The 21,703-nt window shown below is 43.8% G+C and overlaps 1 long non-coding RNA gene across 1 annotated transcript in view; it reads left to right on the top strand.

The window, feature by feature from the left end:
- Window positions 1-3,870: 3,870 nt before the first annotated feature.
- LOC135098847 (uncharacterized) overlaps window positions 3,871-21,703 on the top strand; it is a 109,178-nt gene continuing 91,345 nt past the window's right edge. Inside the window, exons 1-3 of the long non-coding RNA XR_010267433.1 lie at window positions 3,871-4,506; window positions 6,531-6,588; window positions 12,076-12,119. This is a non-coding gene — a long non-coding RNA (uncharacterized LOC135098847). The remainder of the gene's footprint in view (window positions 4,507-6,530; window positions 6,589-12,075; window positions 12,120-21,703) is intronic.

Below are 21,703 nucleotides of genomic sequence, written 5' to 3'. Positions count from 1 at the left end.
ACTTCGCGTCTTTACCACTCACAAACAAATAAATAAATAAATAAATAAATAAATAAATAAAATAATCATTTATGCCTCTCAGTATATAAGAAACTAACGACTTAATATATTTGGTGTACATTAAGGAATCATAAGCATAGGAGGCAATGTGCAATACCATAAGTCAACTATCAAGTGTTCATTACAATTCCACGAAATATGAACACACACAGACCGACCCAGGCGCCGTGACGAATTACGTAATACACACACACACACATACATACATACATACATACATAGAGAAAGACAGACAGACAGGCAGACAGACAGACAGACAAAGACAGACACTGACAAAAAAAAAACAGACGAAAACAAATACAGACATGTAGGCATTCAGACAGACCGACGGCGAGACAGGCAGACAGACAGACAGACAGACAGGTGCTGAGAAGGAAAGGAAAAGGGTAAGGGAAAGCCGGAAAGGAGAAGGAAGAAAAACTAAATGCAAGGGAGGAGGAGGAGGAGGAGGAGGAAGGGAGAAGAGAGAGGCGATCACTGCAAGAAGAATGGTAATGATGGTGATGATGAAACAGAAAATCCATACGAAGGAGGATATATGAGAAGAGGAGGAGGAGGAGGAGGCGGTAGTAGTGGTGGTGGTAGTGGTAGTGGTGGTGGTAGTGGTGGCAAGCAGCTGAACCTTTATGAATTATATTAAAATGACGCATTAACTCTATTGTTCACTCCTTATTGCCTCTAAAGAAGAGAAGAAGAGGAGGAGGAGGAAGAGGAGGAGGAGGAGGAGGTGGTGGTGGTAGTGGTAGTGGTGGTGGTGATGCATTAACCTTATTGTTCATTCCTTATTGCCTCTAAAGAAGCGAAGAAGAGGAGGAGGAGGAGGAGGTGGTAGTGGTGGTGGAGGAGGAGAACATATTTGCTGGAGAGAGTTTATATAACAATGGTATTTTGAAGACCATTTGTGTGCCCTTGTCGAGAACATGCGGCGAAGGAGGAGGAGGAGGAGGTGGAGGAGGAGGAGGAGGAGGAGGATAAAAGAAGGATTACACCAGACTACATAGGATAAGTAAACAGCAACAAATCTTTAGGTTCTTCCATGGATTCTTAAGAACACCAGCAAACTAAGAGGTAAAGAGATCACATACCGAAGCACAAGGCCAGGAGGAGGAGGAGGAGGAGGAGGAGGAGGAAAGGGAAGAAAAAGAGAATGAAACAGAAAGAGAAAGAAAAGAGAAAGAAGAAAGCGGAAGAGGAAAAAGGAACAACAACAAAAACAACAACAACAAAAACAATAAAAGACCCCGAACTAGAACGAGAGAGAGAGAGAGAGAGAGAGAGAGAGAGAGAGAGAGAGAGAGAGAGAGAGAGAGAGAGAGAGAGAGAGAGAGACGAACGGGGAAACTCGTCGGAAGATGTACAAAGTTTGCAAAGAAATGGACTCGAAATGATGTGTTACGAATTCCTGTATGAATTGGTGTGTGTGTGTGTGTGTGTGTGTGTGTGTGTGTGTGTGTGTGTGTGTGTGTGTGCGTGTGCGCAAGAGAGAGACACATTTACTAGCTCGAATAATTTATGAATCCCTCGACGTCACGTGCTAAATATATTCAATCACATTTGGCAAGGAAAAAATAATAGAAACATCTCATTTCTCAGACCTTACTTAATTACGTCACACACACACACACACACACACACACACACACACATATCCAGTACACGACTACTACCACCACCACCACCACCACCACTAGCACTAGCACTACCACTACTACTAGTGCCTCACACAACCACTACGGGCAAGCAGCAATATCCGCCCCTCATATTTCACTAGGTCTGCATTTCATTAGGTTCTGTGTTCTTCATTCTCCTTCAGCGGGGACAGGAGGGCGACATCAGAGAGAGAGAGAGAGAGAGAGAGAGAGAGAGAGAGAGAGAGAGAGAGAGAGGGAGAGAGAGAGAGAGAGAGAGTGCTGCGGTCATTGTCGGCCTGCACGCTTCCTCTCTGACACGTCTCTACTTGTCTGGTTTAGCTCGGGGTGTGTTCTTATCCCTGTTTCTCTCACCCTTGCACCGCCTCAATCCGTACGCCTCACACTGGCCGCCTCACACTGGCCGCCTCACTCTGCACGCCTCACTGTGCACGCCCCACACTGGCCGCCTCACTCTGCACGCCCCACACTGGCCGCCTCACTCTGTACGCTTCACACTGGCCGCCTCACACTGGCCGCCTCACACTGGCCGCCTCACTGTGCACGCCTCACACTGCCGCTCACTCTGCACGCTTCACACTGATCGCCTCACTCTGCACGCCCCACACTCGCCGCCTCACTCTGCACGCCCCACACTGGCCGCCTCACTCTGCACTCCCCACACTGGCCGCCTCACTCTGCACTCCCCACACTGGCCGCCTCACTCTGCACTCCCCACACTGGCCGCCTCACTCTGCACTCCCCACACTGGCCGCCTCACTCTGCCTCACTCTGCACTCCCCACACTGGCCGCCTCACTCTGCACTCCCCACACTGGCCGCCTCACTCTGCACTCCCCACACTGGCCGCCTCACTCTCCACGCTTCACACTCGCCGCCTCACTCTGCACTCCCCACACTGGCCGCCTCACTCTGCACTCCCCACACTGGCCGCCTCACTCTGCACTCCCCACACTGATCGCCTCACTCTACACGCCTCACACTGGCCGCCTCACACTGGCCGCCAACAACAACAACAACAACAATAATGCAGTGATGTGGATGGAAGCCGCGCGCCGTGACCTGCAAGCAGAAGCCTTCCTTCCCATCACCACCAAATTAACTTTTTAAAGGAGAGGGAAAGGAAGACATTTCCACTCCCCGGATCTTGGCGCTAAGGGACCAATATTTCTGACCGAGACAAAACGAGGAAGGATGAACGGAAGGCGCCGAAGACGATGAAAAAAAAAAAAATGAAGGAAAAGGGGAGGGAAGGGCGAAACATTGCGACGAGGAGGAAGAAGAGGAGGAGGAAGAGGAGGTGGAGGCTAAAAAGGAAACTGAGGAAGGAAGAACATAATGCTGCGAGGAAAAAAACTAAGGTGGTGTTCTCAGTGGGTGGTGCGTGACATCCCTCACTCAGGCAGGCAGGAACACTGAGACACCAGGGATTCCACACCTTACCTTCCCTTGTCTCCTCGCTTGTCAACCCGAGGGATAAGTATTAACAGTATTCTGGTAACAATAAACCATGCTCAAGAGTTTCTCCTCTTCATAACGTAGAAATATTTTTAGCCTGTCACTAGAGCAGTAAAGAAAATAAATAAATAAATAAAAATACGAATGACTTCAGCAAGAGCCTTTTAAGTGTAGTGGAGGTGCGGCGCAGAAATGTTTCAGAGTACAGGGCTTAGTGCTCATCGTCTCACACTTGCTGACTGATTCCTGCTCAGCTTCACCACGTCCCCGGCATCACGACCCTTGCAACACGCCTCCTTCACCTTTCCCTCTTCCTGCCCCCTCCTCCCTCTCACTCCTGTCACCCCCTTCAAGATACATCCGAGATACAGTAGTACATGTAACAGTGATTTATGCACACGTCTGAAGCACTGAAACACTGAAACATTGAAGAAGCAAGTTGAAAGATCGGGTGAAATAATGAAAAGGAAAGAGTTAACCAGTGATTGAGGTGGTTAGCCTGCTCTGCGCGACTCGGTGTGAGCAGACGTCGTCACTGAACAGCTGAGCGGGGAGGGAGGGAGGCAGGGAGGGAGGGAGCAAGATGGAGTCTTAAAATATAGGTAGCAAGTTATTGTTTTGTTTATTTATAGAAATGAAAATGAGTGAACGTGACGATGAAAGACCAAGAAATAGAAGGAGAAGAACGCAGAGGAGGAGGAGACAAGACAAAGATGACAATAATTCAGTAGGAAAACTTCAACTGGAGCTGTTCCTACCGGCCGCCACTACTTATTAACTGCCTGGCTGAAAGTACACGGTTACTTCACCTCACCTCACCACACTCACCTCAGTCAGCCTGCCAGCACCTCACTCGTGTCCTCGCCTTCACGTTGCCACTAAAGTCACTTCCCACACGCAGCACAGACCAGTACTTTCCCTGCTACACCCTCGCTCTTCCTGACACTCTCTGCACCCTCCACTCCCCTTCCTGTACCCTCCCTCCACCAGCGCTCCCTCCCTCCACCAGTTTTCTAGTTCCGTGTTATATTTCAGTGAATAAACGAGTGACATCAGTTGTAAATATTTCACCCACACTTACCAAACAAATAAAAGATTGAGACCTCCACTGAAATGTTCATGATTACACAGAGATTACCCAACTTTGCGTGACAGGCAGGCGTGACGTGTCCAAGGGAGGGGAGGAGTGAAGGGAGGGTCAGCGGAGGAATACAGGGAGGGAGAGGAACGAAGGAGAAGCAGTTAGAGGAGATCCACTCACAGGATTCTGCGTTGTTGATTTGTGTGTGGAAGTATCGTGGGTTTTGCCTGCCTCCATTGTTGCTCGTCTGCTGAAATAAGTAAGTGACACACAGAGAGAGAGAGAGAGAGAGAGAGCACGGCTGCAACACACCACCAGTGACACCATCACCACCACCATTACTATTACCACCAACACCATTCCTTCTTCACAGATATCCACACCACCACCACCACCACCACGGCCACCCACATCATTACCACCACCATCGCCATGACTATCATCACTATCACCACCACTACTGTTCTTCCCTCCTAGCCCATTATCTCCGCCACCATCACCACCACTATCACCGCCATCACCACCCAATTAAGGAACACAAGGCGATGCACCAGATATTAATGAAAGCGCGCCATTATAACCTGCCATTAATTGCTGCCTCCTCTAATGACCCATCAGCGCCATTACCTCCTCCTCCTCCTCCTTCTCCCCCTTGTTTTTCTCTATCTTCTTTCTCTCCACCTCTTATTCTTCTCTTTATCTATCTTCCACCTCCACCATCACCATTTCCACCATTAGCAACACCTCCGCCTCCCCTCCTCTTCCTCCTCCTCCTCCCCGCTGCATCAATTAGCCACCTAATCACCACCACCCCGCCATTGGCTCCTCCCTAACAGGATAATTGGCGGCCGCTGATTGGTTGAGGGAGTTAGGCAGTTAGCGGAGCATTATCTTAACCTCTGGGTAAAGGGAGGAGGAGAAAAGATGTTTATGAAGAATATTTAGGTGTAAGAATGATGATGAGGAAGAAGAGGAAAAGGAGAAGGAGGGAGAACAGGAGGAGGAGGGGGAGATAAAGACAAGGTGTTTATGAGGGCTTGGAATGAAAAGAACGAAGTTGAACGGTGAGGAGGAGGAGGAGGAGGAGAGGAAGTAGAAGGAAGAAGAGGAGAAGAAAGAAGGTGTATCAGTGAAGGATTCCAAGGTGTACTGGAGGAGGAGGAGGAAGAGTAAGAATGAACGATAAGAGGAGAGAAGAAGGAGGAAGGGTATTATTGAAGGAGGAGAAGGAAGAGGAATAGAGATGAATATAGAGTAGGAAGAGGAAGAGGAATAAGGATAAACATGGAGAAGAAATGAAAATGAAAGAGAGAAGAGGAGGAGGAAGAGGAGGAGGAGGAGGGAGGAAGGAGGGATGATATTAATAAAGGGAGAAGAGAAAGAGAAGAATTAAGGTTGAACAGTAAGAGACGCGAAGGAGGAGGAGGAGAAAGGAGTAAGGATATTAGTAAAAGAAGAGAAGGAGGAAGAGGATTACGGATGAAGGAAAGAGGAAGAAGGAAATAGGGAGAAGGAAGGGAAAAGGATGAACACTGAGAAGAAGGGAGAAGGAAATAGGGGAGAGAGAGGCGGCGATTCTATGGGCAATATAATCCTATAGCGATATGTTAGGACACGACCCCCCGACTGAGGGACAGAACTACCTCCCCTCTCTCTCTCTCTCTCTCTCTCTCTCCGCTACTGCGCTGTTCAGTGTCAGTTCTTAGTGTTCTTTGTTATATGTAATTTTTGCTGCTTAGAAGAATGTATGGGTTTAATTTCTAGCAGATTTGTTATGTTGTATGAGGTGACAGATGGATTTACTGTAATGATAATGTCCGGGTTCTCTGTCTCACTCATCTTCCGTCTCCTGTCTTTCTGTATTTTCATCACTTCCGCTTTTTATCTTCTACAGTGTTTCAGTATCCTTATTTTGGCTTTCTGTTTCCTATGTTCTTTTAGTATTTCGATCACTTTCTCTTCTTGTCTCCTATCTTTTGTATTTCCATCTATTTCTGTCTATTTTTTCCACTGCCTTCATTACCTCCACTTTCTATCCATCAATATTTTCATCGCCTCTTCTCCTCCTACGATGTACTTTAATGTATTACTATATATTTAAGTATAGGTTAAGATACGCTATCTTGATTTACCCCGCTTTAAACTTGTATAATCACAACTTAAGTGCATCAAACTTTCTCAGTAAATTGTTAAATTCCTAAATTGGCAATGACACAGAAGCCCGGAGGTGTGTTCCTGATGACTTGTTCAGTAATGTGGTGGTTTCCCGTGCTCGGCTTTCAGGTTCCAATCTTTGCCACGGTGCCTGTCTCTCTGTGCTCAGGTTTATTGGAGCTCTCAGGTGAGTTGCTCGGTGTTTCAGTGTATTGAATCTTAAGGTGATGCAATACAAGGGTGGTGGGTGAGGCAAGAAGAACATTTTAGATGATAGATCTAACAGTAACTTGCTTCTTAGGGTGCTACGAGAAATATGTAATAAACAGGATAACTTGACGAGATGGTGGAGAGAAAGAACGAAAAGGATGATAGATGTACTGCATAATTAATAAACCGATGAGGGTGATGGCTGTAACAAGAAGTATATTTCAGATAATAGATACAATAGTAACTTGCTTCTTAGGTTACTACGAGAAATATGTAATGAATAGGATAACTTGACGAGATGGTGGAGGGAAAGGATGAAAAGGATTACAGAGGCAGTGAATACTGAATGAAGCAATGAGGACGATGGGTGTAACGAGAAGTACATATCAGATAACAGATATAATAATACCTTGAATGTTAGGATGTGTGGTATTAATGTGATAACTACACGTGAATGTAAGGCTACGTAAAGGATGTGTGGTATTAATGTGATAACTACACGTAAATGTAAGGCTACGTAAAGGATGTGTGCTATTAATGTGATAACTACACGGAGACTAAAGAGAAGTATTATGGATGCACTGAAGGAAGACCAGATGGTGAAGGTTGTAACAAGAAGCATATTTCTGACAATTAATCAAATAATAGCTTAAGTGTAAAGAGTAAAGAGTTTGTGGAAGATAAGTATTATTGACATGCTAACCTGACCAGCTGTTGACGTTATGAGGCAGGAATTCTCTTTGATCACGAGAAAAACTGTTCATTTTCAATCTGTTGTTGCTATTAATACTGTTTCGTTCTTCCTGCAGTAATAGTTACTTTAGGTGTAGTGGTGATGACTCGTACTAATCATAATAGTAACTGCTGAAGCAACAGTAGTAGCGGTAGTAGTAGTAGTAGTAGTAGTAGTAGTTGTTGTTGTTGTTGTTGTTGTTGTTGTTGTTGTTGTAATAATAGTAGTAGTAGTAGTATATAATTGCATCAAGTATACAGGTCTATTGAGCAGAAAAGTTGTATTACAAAGGATTACACACACGCGCGAATATATACAGGGTTACATACTTCGGGATCTGATAGTTCAAGTAATTCCAAGTCGAAAATATCTTATACACATAAGCTGTGTTTTGCTTTATTTTGCGAGAAATTAACGTGTAAGTTGTGTGTGGCGGAAACCGCTCGCCTGGGTGGGCCTCCGCCTCCTTCCTTCCCTCCCTGGCTCGCTGCGTAACGAGTGGCGCCGCGCAGCATCAAGTGATCCTTTTTGTGTACAATCTATGCAGTCAAAGCCTTACAGGAAACAGCAAATGTTAAATTAAATTTTTGTATGATTCAGTGAAGAAAATGTACATGTAATACAGCAATGTAGTGGTTGTTAAGTGCTACATTTTAAACATACATGGCAACGCACCAGGTTCATGACGGCTGCCCGGCGTTCCTGCCTCTCCTGTAAAGATTATTTAAATTATTTGATATTCTTTTTAAGTGGTACTGTGTTGAGCTGCTCCAGTACGTTCAGCTGCTGCAGAAGTACTGGGGAAACATCCTTTCTCACCAAGAAGCAGACACATTCTGTAGAACACTGCTTTCTGGGTGTCTTCTGTCTGGGTGCCTGCGTTTTTATCCTCCTGCACCAGCCCGGGCATTCCCACCACAGAATGAATATCATGTCCGAATACTCACTGTTACTGAATGTGAAAGGCACCTTCACCGTAGCAAAGAGTTGCACTTTGGCAGCCACCTGATGGGGCGCCCTGTCACTTACATGTCAAAGCGTAAACAGTTGGCGGGATGAAAGTTGCAGTGCGTTGCCATGTATGATTAAAAGAAATAGCACTTAACCACTATATTGCTGTGTTACCTATACAATTTCTTCACTGACACATACAAAATTTTAGTTTGTCATTTCCTGTCTCCTGTATGGCTTTGACTGCAGAGATTGTACACAAAAAAAAAATAAAATAAATAAATAAATAAACTGCAGCGCGGCACCACGAGAACTTAGCGCGCCAAGGCGGGAAGGGAGGAGGAGGCCTACCCCCCCACCCCCTGCAACACAACAACATGTTAATTTCTCGCAAAAATAAGCAAAACACAGCATATGCCTATAATGTATTTTCGACTTAGAATTACTTAAACTATCAAATCCCGGAGTATGTCCCTTAACTCGCGGGACAATATGTATATATAAAGAGAGAGAGAGAGAGGGGGGGGAGGAGGACAGAGGGGGGAAAGGGTAGAATCGGAAAATGATGGAAAGGAAGCATGATGAATGAGAGAGAGAGAGAGAGAGAGGGGGAGGAGGACAGAGGGGAGAAAGGGTAGAATCGGAAAATGATGGAAAGGAAGCATGATGAATGAAAAAAAGAAAGAAAAGGAAAATAATTACAAGGGGAAGATAATGAAAATCGTAATAGAAACGAAGAAAGGAAACTGATGGACGAAAGAAAATGAAGAAAAGAAGAAAAGGAAGAAAAATAGGTAAATGAAGGGAGATGACAAAGGAAAAGATTAGAAAGGGGACAGAAAGAGAGAGAGAGAGAGAGAGAGAGAGAGAGAGAGAGAGAGAGAGAGAGAGAGAGAGAGAGAGAGATAGGAGAACGTAGAAAAGGAAGGGAAAATGCTTAAAAGAGAGGAGAAAAGAGGGAAAAATTAAATAGGACGGAAAGAGAGAGAGAGAGAGAGAGAGAGAGAGAACCAGGAAGCAAGGACTGGAACATGGTTGGTGTGATCTACAGACGCTAACACATTGTAGGGTGGCGGGGGGAGGGGGCATAAGAGAGGAGAGGAGTGAGAGCGGGGGAGAGGGTCGCCACACCAACACGCTTAATTTAGACGCGCTTAACTTTCGCGAACACCTTCACGCGAGAAAAGAGCAAGAGAGCGGGAAAGAGGGAAGATCTATTGAGGGAGAGGAAGGATACGAAGGGTGGAGGAGGAGGAGGAGGAGGAGGAAAGGAGGAAGGAGGAGGAGGGAGGAAAAGTCAGGAGCATGATCGCGAAAATATGTTCCGAGGGTGTAAATCAGTGAATCTTCCCCCCCCCTCTAACCTAGGAGAGAGAAAGATTGATAGTATCCTCTCTCTCTCTCTCTCTCTCTCTCTCTCTCTCTCTCTCTCTCTCTCTCTCTCTCCCGAAGCGATGTAATTCAAGTTTTCTCCCTCCCTCCCCTTTTCCTCCTCCTCCTCCTCCTCCTTCCCTTCCTTCTCTCTCTCTCTCTCTCTCTCTCTCTCTCTCTCTCTCTCTCTCTCTCTCTCTCTCTCTCTCTCTCTCTCTCTCTCTCAACCATGAAACCAAAAAAGCAACACTACTACTACTACAACTACTTCTACTATTATTATTATTATTATTATTAGTAGTAGTAGTAGTAGTAGTAGTAAGTTGTTGTTGTTGTTGTTGTTGTTGTTTTATTATTATCGTTGCTGTTAGTATTGTTATTATTATTAGTTGCAGTAGTAGTATCATTATTATTATTATTATTATTATTATTATTATTATTATTATTATTATTATTATTATTGCTACTACTTCTATTACTGCTGTTACCATCATGATCATCATCATCATCATGAGAAAGTGTCATTTTCAACCAAAGTATGTATCCCTGCTTCGTTTCACACACACACACACACACACACACACACACACACACACACACACACACACACACACACACATGTAAGCTTCCCTGTTATGGCCCATGGCCTTGAGGGGGTCCATGCCCCCCGCCGCGCAGCTGGCCAGCCCCGGTAACCTGCATAGGGGAGGGGAGGGGAGGTTAAGGGAGGTGCTGCTAATTGATTCGAGCAGGTGAGTGATGAGAGAGGGAGAGAGAGAGAGAGAGAGAGAGAGAGAGAGAGAGAGAGAGAGAGAGAGAGAGAGAGAGAGAGAACTTTTTATTTTTTTTATGAATACCAAATTTATTACAAATAGAAATTCTTTCTCTCTCTCTCTCTCTCTCTCTCTCTCTCTCTCTCTCTCTCTCTCTCTCTCTCTCTCTCTCTCTCTCTCTCTCTCTCTCTCTCTCACCTGTAGGTACACGCTGACTAGTCTGGGCTTATCACCTCCTCACTCTTGATATTGAGAGGCGAGGCCATCATGGTGGACCCGCCCCCCAGCGCCAGGCCAGCGGGGGAAGGGGAGGGGGTGTTAGTGCTAGTGGTGGTGGTGGTGGTGGTGGGTGTGGGAGGGGTGAAGGTAGTGGTGGTGGTGGTGGTGGTCGGAAGAGGAGAGGGAAGCTAGTGTTGGTGGTGGTGGTAGTGGTAGCAGTGGTGATGAGGAGGGATGGAGAAGTAAGTGGTGGTGATGGTGGTGGTATTACGTAGTAGTAGTAGTAATAGTAGTAGCAGTAGGAGGAAGAGGGGGAGGAGCAGCAGTAGTAGTTATTTTAGCAGTATGTGACAAATAACATCAATATTTTTCTTTGGTGACGTGAAATATTATTGTTATTGTTACTTGTTCTTACTTATTGTTATTGTTATTGTTATTGTTACTTGTGTCTGGTGTTCACTCATTCACTTCAGGTCTTCCTCTAATTCTTCCTTCCTTGATTCCCTCGTGTCTCTTTTCCCCTCTCCCTCACTCACTTTCTTTGCAAACTCTCCTTTCCCTTTCATTTCCTGTCACTCTTTGCATCTCGTCTTTTTGTCTTTCCCATTTCCCATTCTCTCCCTTTGTTTTCATCTTTCTCTTCTTCCTTTTCTTCATTTCTTCATTTATATTTATCTCTTTTCCTTTCTTGATTCTTTCCTTCTTTTCTTTTCCATCTCCTTCAATACTCCATCTCTCTTTACGTATTTTTTCCTCTTTTATTTCTTTATTCTTCTTTTGTTTTCTTTTACCTCTCTTTTTTTCTATTTTTCCCCCCTTGCTTTTCCATTTGATTCCATCTTTCAACCATGTTTTTTTTTCCTCATCTTTCCCTTATTTCTAAATCATATCTTCCTTCCTTCCCTCTCTTCCTTCCTTCCTTCCTTCCCTGCTTTGCATCCTCCTCCCTCTCTCTCCATCGTATACCCTCTCTCTCTCTCTCCTCTCTCTCTCCAGTTTCTCCTAAGTATCTTCCCTTCTCTACTTATCCTCTCCTTTCCTTCCGTCTACCTTCCTCTCTCACTGCTCTCCTCTCCTTTCCTCTCCTCTGCATCTCCACCATTACTAATGCCTCATTTTCACTTAATCTCGTTTCTGTTACATAAGGACAAAAGGTTAGATTTTCCTGTAGGGTGAATGAGTGTTTAAAGAACGAGTAGTTAGTTAAAATACACTATTTTATCGTTAGCTTCCCTTTTAGTTTATGAATCTATGTATGCCGTTCTCTTTTCATCTAGTGCGCGCGTACACACACACACACACACACACACACACACACACACACAACCTGTCCTTTTCTCCTCCTCTTCCTCCTCCTCTTCCTCCTCCTCCTTCTCCTCCTCCTCCTGCAGTACTCGCCCTGTGTCTTGTTTTGCAGGTTGTACCCCAGCAGGCCCCTCTTCAGGTCCAGCGGGTTCTCTGGTAAGTACAGGCTGCAGGTCCCTCGTACATCGTGGTGGTGGTGTCAGGGCTCTCTCTCTCTCTCTCTCTCTCTCTCTCTCTCTCTCTCTCTCTCTCTCTCTCTCTCTCTCTCTCTCTCTCTCTCTCTCTCTCTCTCGTAATCTTTTCTTACTTGCTTGTTGATTTGTTTTTCTTTTTATTTGTTTTTCTTTTCTCTTGTTTTTTTTTTTTTGTTTTTTACTTTTGTATTTTACGGAATTTTTTTTTTGTTATTTTTCTATGTATGTGTATTTTAGTATGTTTGTTCGTTTGTTTGTTTGCTCTCTTTCCTTTCTTTGAGCGTTTTCCTACTTTTCTTATTTATTCTATTATTACTTTTCTTATTTCTTCCGTTATTTTTTTTCCTTCCCTTTCTTTCTCTTGTGTTCTTGCTCTTATTCTTCTTCCCTCTTCTTTCTTCCCAATGTTTTAGTTCTCTGCATTATTATTATTATTATTATTATTATTATTATTATTATTATTATTATTATTATTATTATTATTTCCATTCCTTCTGTTACTTCTTTGTTTTTTCTCGATTACTTGAAAGTTTGTCAATCTTATAATTATGTCATCGTGTCTTCACTGTATTTAATTTCCATGACGATTTTTTTTTTTTTTTTTTTTTTTTTGTAGTAAAACTGTATTCAAATCATTCTCAATCATACTCATATTTTCCCGAAACGATTGCCTTTTGTTTCTCGTAAGACTCTCGTTTGCTTCAGCCATATGCACACTTTTGTCTTTTTATTTTAAACACTCAACACTTTTTTTTTTATTTTGTATTCAAAGAAGTTTCACGATTTTTTTTTTTTTTTTTTTTGTATGGTGCTTAAATTCCGCTTCTATATATTTTCTTGTCTCTATCTTTTTTTTTTTATTCCACATTGTTCTGTTGTATTTTTTCAGCTATTGATGTTGTTGTTGTTAAAATCTGCTTTTTCTTTTCTTTGTTTCCTTACCTCCTTATTTTCAGTTTCACAGTATTGTTATTTGTTGTTGTTGTTGTTGTTCTGAAATTCATTTTGTCTATTTCTTGTGTCTTCGTCTTGTTATTTTCAATTCCACAATGTTGTGTTATTTTGTTTGTCACTGACCAATATTCATCGTTCCTTTCAAAGCCTTCCATGCACGTGACAGCCACACACATGCACGCACGCCCACGCACACCCACACCCACACCCACGCAAACACACACACACACACACACACATACCAGCACACGTCCACATTTTCAAGCCAGATGTGTTACCTACAGGCCGCGCACACACGCACATGGAAACACACACATGTGCGCACACACAGACGTAGGGGGAAGCACGCAAATACACACACACTTTGTTTCCACGCAAGTGTTCTGTTGTGTTCGTCCACGACACGCCCGCGCTGCTCCACGGCCGCCACGGAAACTGCACGGTATACTGATAATATTACTAATAATAATAATAATAATAATAATAATAATAATAATAGGATGAAAATACTGGTTTGTTGGTGAGAGAGAGAGAGAGAGAGAGAGAGAGAGAGAGAGAGAGAGAGAGAGAGAGAGAGAGAGAGAATCACGCTGTTTCACCATTAGTGTGGATTGACTCATTCTTAAGTAATGGAGTCCACCAACCCCCCCGTTACCTCTCTCTCTCTCTCTCTCTCTCTCTCTCTCTCTCTCTCTCTCTCTCTCTCTCTCTCTCTCCATCCTTCTTTGCTTCCACGTTTCTTCCCTCCCTCCCTCTCTCCCTTCCTCTCCCTCCCCTCTCCCTCTTCCTCCCTCTCCCTTTTCCTCTCCGTCCCTCCCAATCCTCTCCCTCCCTCCCAATCTGAGGACTAATAAACATTACAAATATGCCATTAAGCCCTTCCTTCACCCTCTGCCTCAGAGAGAGAGAGAGAGAGAGAGAGAGAGAGAGAGAGAGAGAGAGAGAGAGAGAGAGAGAGAGAGAGAGAGAGAGAGAGAGAGAGAGAAAGTTTAGACTTTTTAGCATTAGTCGTGTCAGTGGATAATTTTAGTGTGTGTGTGTGTGTGCGTGCGTGCGTGCGTGTGTGTGTGTGTGTGTGTGTGTGTGTGTGATATAGGCAGATATGTAGGTAGTTAGATAAATAAATAAGTAGGTCGGTAAGTAGGTAGATAGATATTTAGATAGATAGATAAATAGATAGATAGGTTGATGAACAGACACTGGGAGACTCACTGAATGACCGATAAGTTAAAAGACACATGAATTTTCTGCCAAACGTTGGTGCACAAAACAACAGCCTCGTTATCCTCATTGCCACGGAGCCTTGAATACCCACGCGGCAGTATTAGCAACACACGCCTTCTTGCCGCCCACACGCGCACCGTTTGTTACCAGTTCGATCCTTGACGCACTCACTCCCTATAAAAAGCAGGAGACACACTCATACAGCGTGACGCAACTCAGAATGCATCACACTGAATTTCTCTTAAACAGACTCCTTGCGTGAGTACTGTTGCATTTCAAAGCGTGGAGGGAGAGAGAGAGCAATGACTGTATATCTAAGTCAAGTTCTCTAGCTACAGGCAGTGGGGAAAGTCTCGTTATGAAGTTCTGTAGCCAGTTCATCTCTAGTTCAAGTTCTCTAGCTACAGGCAGTGAGGAAAGTCTCGTTATGAAGTTCTCTAGCCAGTTCATCTCTAGTTCAAGTTCTCTAGCTACAGGCAGTGAGGAAAGTCCCATTCACCATTCAGTTCATTAAGTTCTGTAGCCAGTTCATCTCTAGCTCAAGTTCTTTAGCTACAGACAGTGAGGAAGGTCCCATTCACCATTCAGTTCATTAAGTTCTCTAGCCAGTTCATCTCTAGTTCAAGTTCTCTAGCTACAGGCAGTGAGGAAGGTCCCATACATCATTCAGTTCATTAAATTGTGTAGCCAGTTCATCTCTAGGTGAGTTCAGGTTCTCTATTCACAGGAAAGCTTCCTGTGTCATTCATTTCCTTGGTAAGCGTCTTCCAGTGACCAGAAGTGCATTAAAGTGTTGTACATCAGACTTTACAATTTAGATTTTTATTATTTTCTAGAGAGAGGAAAAGGAACCGTAAGATTTTCACAGTTAATGTTTAAATAGACGAGTCATTTCCCATAACCTCTTGCTAAAACTTCGTCTATTGTCTTCCCCCGCAAAAACTACATCCTCCTCCTCCTCCTCCAACAACAACAACAACAACAACAACAACAACAACAACAAGCACCACCACGAACAACAACAACAAGCACCACCACGAAGTAGCAGCAAACATCAGTATTCATGCCTCTCATAACGCTCTCTCTCTCTCCCTCTCCTTTTCCCCATCCCTTCTTGAGACCTCCCCATCTCTTTCCATTCCTCCCCACCCCTTCTCAAACTCCCCCAACCCTCCCCGACTTCTCACAAACATTCCCCACCTCTCCCCAGCCCTCTATAGTCCTGCCTAACCCCATCCCTGACTTTATTAAGCCATCGTCCAGCCCTCCCCAGCCCTCCCCCTCTCCCCAGCTCCTCCAGCGGGCAGTATGAAGTGGGTAAGAGCCCCACAAGGCCCCACAAAGGCCCCCAGCCCCGCAAAGCCGTACAGGAAGACGAAATGATCAGTAACAAGGCAAAAGACTCCGGTGGGCGGACATGTTGAAGTGAAGTTGTGGCTGACTCCTCCCCAACACCGGACGCGGGCCAATCAGCGCTCACCGTTGCCTACGTCACAGCCTCTTGACCAATAAACGAGCTGGGACACTCATATCACCTCCCGCTGCAGGACAGGGACAACAGGCGAGTGTGGCAGGCCATCAACTGGAAGGGCTGTTCACAGGATGATAATGATAATAAAGTTAAGCCTATTGATGAAGAATTTAAGCATTTTTACGAAGATTTACTAGGCATTGCCACAAGCAACCGTGCTGATCAATGCCGAGATGTTACTGTGTCGATTCCAGTTTTAGACGATCTGATCTCCCCTGGTGAGGTCAGTGCCCAGGTGGATCACATCAAGGCAGACGAAGCGTGTGGCCCGGACGGCATCCCACCTGGAGTGTTCAAGCTGTTACCAGTTCAGTGGTTAATGATTATCACAACTGTTCAGTACGATATTTGCCACCGCTCAGCACCCTACGTCCTGGACTAGGGCTAAGTTTTCCACTATATTCCAGAAGGGTGACCGGAAAGACACACAGAGGACACAAAGAACCATAGAGGCATTAGTGTAATAAACAGCATTGCTAAATTATTTGATATGTTTGTATGTTCAAAATTAGAGAAGTGGCTCACTCCGTACCGTGAACAAGCTGGGGCACAGAACAGGCGTGGTTGTCTCGAACATATTGTAACTTCGCGTATACTGACCGACTTAGAGAAAGAAAAATTATTCGTGACATTCATTAACTTGAGCCAAGCATACGATCTGGTACCGAGGCACATGTTTGTACGAATCTTTAAACGCTTGGGGTGTGGCACGGTGATGTTGGCTGTTACCGCTGCCATGTACAGTGTGACCGAGAGCGTTATCGGCACCGCGGTGTTCACGGCCACGCTAGGAGTGCGACAAGGCTCCCCAACATCGTGCCTACTGTTCGTTCTTTACGTTAATGATTTGATTAAATTAATAAGAGAGAACTGTGAGAACGATGGGTTTTAAAGTGGCTGCATGTTTTAATATTCATGGATGATACCGCTTTCCTTGCTACAGCACGCGAACGAATGATCTCCAAGTTATCTCTAGTGAAGCGATATTGCGATGATTACGGCATGAAGGTAAATGAGTCCACCACCATCACCACCATCACCACCATCACCACACCACATCACTACGTCTCCGCCACACTTGTCTAAATCTACGACGTAACGCACATCACACGCGTCGCCGCTCTTACACACACACACACACACACACACACACACACACACACACACACACACACAGAAAGAGGAATTATGAGTGTGATATAAATATGTTGATTCGTCCGTGGAAGTCTTAAGCACAGCGAAAAGTGCCAGAGGGGAGTGGGCGGCGAGTGGGAGGGAGCGGACGCGGGAGTGGGCGGGGATAGGCACATGTTGACAAATAACGGGCGCGTGGGAGGGCAGGTTCAAGTGAACACACGCACGCTGGCACACTCACCTGAGACTGTGCGTGCAGGCGTGCAGGTGTGCAGGCGTGTAGGTGTGGGGTCGGTACAGGCACGTGATGGACCTAAGGGTGATTGCCAGGGCGTGCTGATCCTGGGGGCGGCGGAGGGGATGCGGAGGGGGAAATTCAGGGGGAAATGTAGAGATGCGCGCGGATGAGGCAGCGCCCGGCCCACCGCACACCGGCCCCGCCCACCGCTCGCCGCCACACGCCACTCCGAGCCTTATGGGGGCGTGGCGTGCGGACGCTGGTGGCGTGGCGGGCGGGCAGGCGAAGGGGACGCCGCACCCGACCAATGGGAGGCCTCGGGAGGACTGGGGCGGACTCCCACCATTCTTCCCTCCCTCCCTCATTCCCTCCTTCCCTGCAACATTCACCTTCCTCCTCCTCAACGTGTTTACTAGATTCGCTCTCTCTCTCTCTCTCTCTCTCTCTCTCTCTCTGATACTGACGGTGTTTTTATAATTTTTGTGGGTTTTTGTCTATTTATCTATTTGTTTTTACGTGTGTGTTTGTTTGTTGGTTTTTTTGTTTGTTTATCTTGATTAGGTTTTTTTTGTCTTGTCTTGTCTAGTTTGTCTGAGTGTTCGTTTGTGTGTACGTGTGTGTGTGTATCTATGCGTCTCTCTCTCTCTCTCTCTCTCTCTCTCTCTCTCTCTCTCTCTCTCTCTCTCTCTCTCTCTCTCTCTCTGTGTGTGTGTGTGTGTGTGTGCACTGAAAAGAGAATAGTTTTTGTCTCCCCTTTTCACTCCATTTGTTTTTTGTTTTTTTACTGTATTGGTTTTCGATTGTTTAGTTTTTATGTCCGTTTTCACTTTTTATTTAATTCTGGTATATTTTTGTTGTTGTTGTTGTTGTTGTTGTTGTTGTTGTTGTTGTTGTTGTTGTGTGTGTGTGTGTTTAAAAGTATTGTTATTAACATATACGTATTTTCCTGACAGTTGAAGTATTTGTATTACTTTTATACGTGTTGTTTTCACCGTATGTTTTTCTGTATAAGTATATTTTACGGTATAAGAAATGGCGTGACTTTGTAAGTATTATTCTGCACCATCTAAGTATGTTACATTTCATGTTTTCACGGTTTAAGTGTGTGCAGTTCCTCTTTATAAAGGAGATTAACTTACAGCGCGTCATACACACACACACACACACACACACACTATATCACCTCCCCCCAAACACATCCATACAACAAAAGCCTCAATTCTCAATTACCAGTCATTAGAGAGAGAGAGAGAGAGAGAGAGAGAGAGAGAGAGAGAGAGAGAGAGAGAGAGAGAGAGGGTACGAGTATATGGAGTCTTAATGGTATGTGATAACAGGTAACTAAGAGGCGGTGATGGTGGTGGTGGTGTTTTTATCACCTGTCTTATTGATACTGTAAATTAAGGATAGGAATTATACAAAAAATGGAAGAGGAATTAACAAATATAGAAGTTTATACGTAGGTGTGCGTTTCTCTCATCATCTCCTCTCCTCTTCCCTCCGCTCTTCTTCTCCCTCACCTTCTTATTAACACAGATCGAAGTTTATAAAGATCACGATACCAGACAAAAAGAGAATAAGAAAACAACGCCAGCACTTCACGACAAGATAATCAAGGAATTCTCAGATACAAAGATAAATATTGTAGGAGATTTGATATGCTGAATGAGTCTCCGTAGTGTGAAATGAGTGAGGATGACGGCTTCATCTAACCAGGTAATGAAGTTAAATACCTCCCACATCTTGCCTTCAGCACATCGTTAGTTAGAATTAGTGCTGTTATTGTGCCTTACTGATAATTATGAAAGGAAAACTCGTAAAGAAAGAACGTAAAGTCCCCCTAAACTGGATCATTATTTGAATTCAGGAGAGGTAGGGGTGTGATATTAAATACACCAACTTGACTAAAAATGGTGAAATACTGAACGAGGAGTGGAGAGCTAATGTTATTCTTGTGTGTTTAAGTCAAGTGGTGGTACAGACAGGTGCGTTGTTGTGTTATCCCCGTAAATTAAATACCAGGACATAAGTGTTTTAGTGGGAAAACAGACTTAAGATAATGCTCTCTTTGTCTGTGATGTAATGTCATTTGATGTAATAAACTCTTTTTCTCTCATTAAGTCTAGCAAGTTTACCAGTAAGGATTAAGTTCAGTCTGGCTGCAGGATTAATAGTCTTGCTTGTAATAGTAATGTGATGGGAAGGACAGATGGATTGTGTTGTCAGTAAGCAAAGGACGACCACTTGAAATTACATCTTGCACAGGTTGTAATTAAGATGGGCAGCTTCATAAAGGTAATGTATGACACCTGTCCTATTGAAGTTAAGGAGAGTAATATAATAGAATAATGGAATATGGCGAAACAGATTTAAGATGCATTAGAAATTACACCTTTACACTTTTAATTTAGGCGAGTAGACATAGAAAGGTAGTATATTGGTAATACATCACACCTGTCCTATTGAAGTTAAGGACAGTTATATAATACAGTAATACAGGAGTACGGCTAATATGCTTAAGATACCTTCCCTCGTCGAGCAAAGAGGAGTCACTTAAAATTACACCTTTGCAAATTTGTTTAAGGTAGTTAGGCATATAAAAATAGCATACTGCACCTATCTGTTTTAATTAATAGCAGTAATATAATACAGGTGTGATTAAACGAGGAATGATCATATAAAATTTCACCTTCACACACCTCAAGGCCAGCGGGAATGTGAGGGCAATACATCACGTGTATCTTATTGAAGTTAAGGACCAGAACCCCGCAGCCCGGCAGGAGTGCTGTGGGGCAAAACTCATAAGCCCTGGGAGAGAAATGAAGAGGATAATATTATGCATAAGATGGAAAGACAGACACGGCAGGGAAGCTTGGCTTAGGGAAAGCACGGAAAGTTGAGGGAAGGTATTCTGGCTGACAGGAAGGTGAGGAGATGGAAGGCGCTGCTTGTGTGGGGCGAACATTTGACGGTTAGTATTACTATCGTCATCATCGTCATCATCGTCATCATCATATTCATCTCTGGGTGCTTTGGGCGCAAAAAGCCATGTCACATTGGCATTTTCTTAGACCCCACAATGATGATTACCTAAGTTCATTCTTGCCATTTTTGTCAACATTTACTTATCCACCTTGCTTTGTGTTCCTCGTTCGCTAAGAGATATCAGGCTGAGGTTTCCATTATAAAGCATTTCGTCTTCTTATTTCGACTATCTTTATCAGGCTGTAGTGGAGGTTATTAAGGTTTTCCAAAGGTGTTTTCCTCATAATTCTAGCAAACATTAGAAACTATGTTCATTAAGGTTAGTCATTTTCTTATTTTCTCCATTTCTTAACTGCCATGGAATTATACAAATTGTGTTGACGGTGTTGTGAAATGAATAAAGAGGACGTGTGTCTGGCGAGAGGGAGAAGATAAGAGGTGTGATGGAACGAGGAGAAGAATGTGTGGAGGACGTAATGAAGTTGAAGATGGAGGAGGAGGAATAGGAGGAGGAGGAGGACAGAGTAAGGAAGATAAAATATGTAGGAGGGAATGGAGAATAAAAATTGGAACAGGAGGAGGAGGAGGACAGAGTAAGGAAGATGAAATATGTAGGAGGGAATGGAGATTAAAAAATTGGCAAATGAGCAAAGTATGAATTATGTACAGAAAACGTGTGCAGAAAATTGAAAAGAAAAAGTGCATGGCAAAGTTTGAGTAGGATGGATATTTTGTTAATTATAAAAAAAAAAAAAAAGTGAAAGAGGCAGAAAATACATATACATTTTTTAAACACCAAAAATGCAGGTAACCGGAAAAAAAAAAAAACTAAGGAAAACGTAATATTTAGTAACGTAAACATAATAATAAGAACCAAAGAAAGGAACAAGGGAGAGAGACAGAGAGAGAGAGAGAGAGAGAGAGAGAGAGAGAGAGGGGGGGAGATAATAAAATACAAAACATAGAAAATCAAACAAGGAAAAATTACCTTCACATTTCGTTTTCTTTCTTTATTTTATCCTCTTTTTTTCGCATGATCACATCCATATATTTTTATTCAATTACAAGTGTGAGATATTACCTTGATATATATTACAATTCATAATATATTGCTTTATTTACTTTATCTTCTTTTCGCCAGACGATAAACACTGAGTGAAACATTAAGGCCAGTAACACACTCAAGTCCACCAACTATTTGTACCTCTCTCTGCTCAAAAATTATTCAGAGAGAGAGAGAGAGAGAGAGAGAGAGAGAGAGAGAGAGAGAGAGAGAGAGAGAGAGAGAGAGAGAGAGTCTGTATCTTTAATTCTTTCTTACTTTATGACCATTACTTGTTATTGTGGTAGAGTAATTACTAAAAAATTACGGTAATAATTTTGAAGTTTAGGTAAATAATTTAAAGGTGGAGGAGGATGAGGAGAAGAAGGAGGAGGAGGAGGAGGCGGAAGAATGGGATACCATCATAACTGTAACATT

This window comes from Scylla paramamosain, unplaced genomic scaffold, assembly GCF_035594125.1.
Source record: "Scylla paramamosain isolate STU-SP2022 unplaced genomic scaffold, ASM3559412v1 Contig87, whole genome shotgun sequence".
Lineage (NCBI taxonomy): Eukaryota > Metazoa > Arthropoda > Malacostraca > Decapoda > Portunidae > Scylla > Scylla paramamosain.
This window is presented reverse-complemented; position numbering and strand designations above follow the sequence as displayed.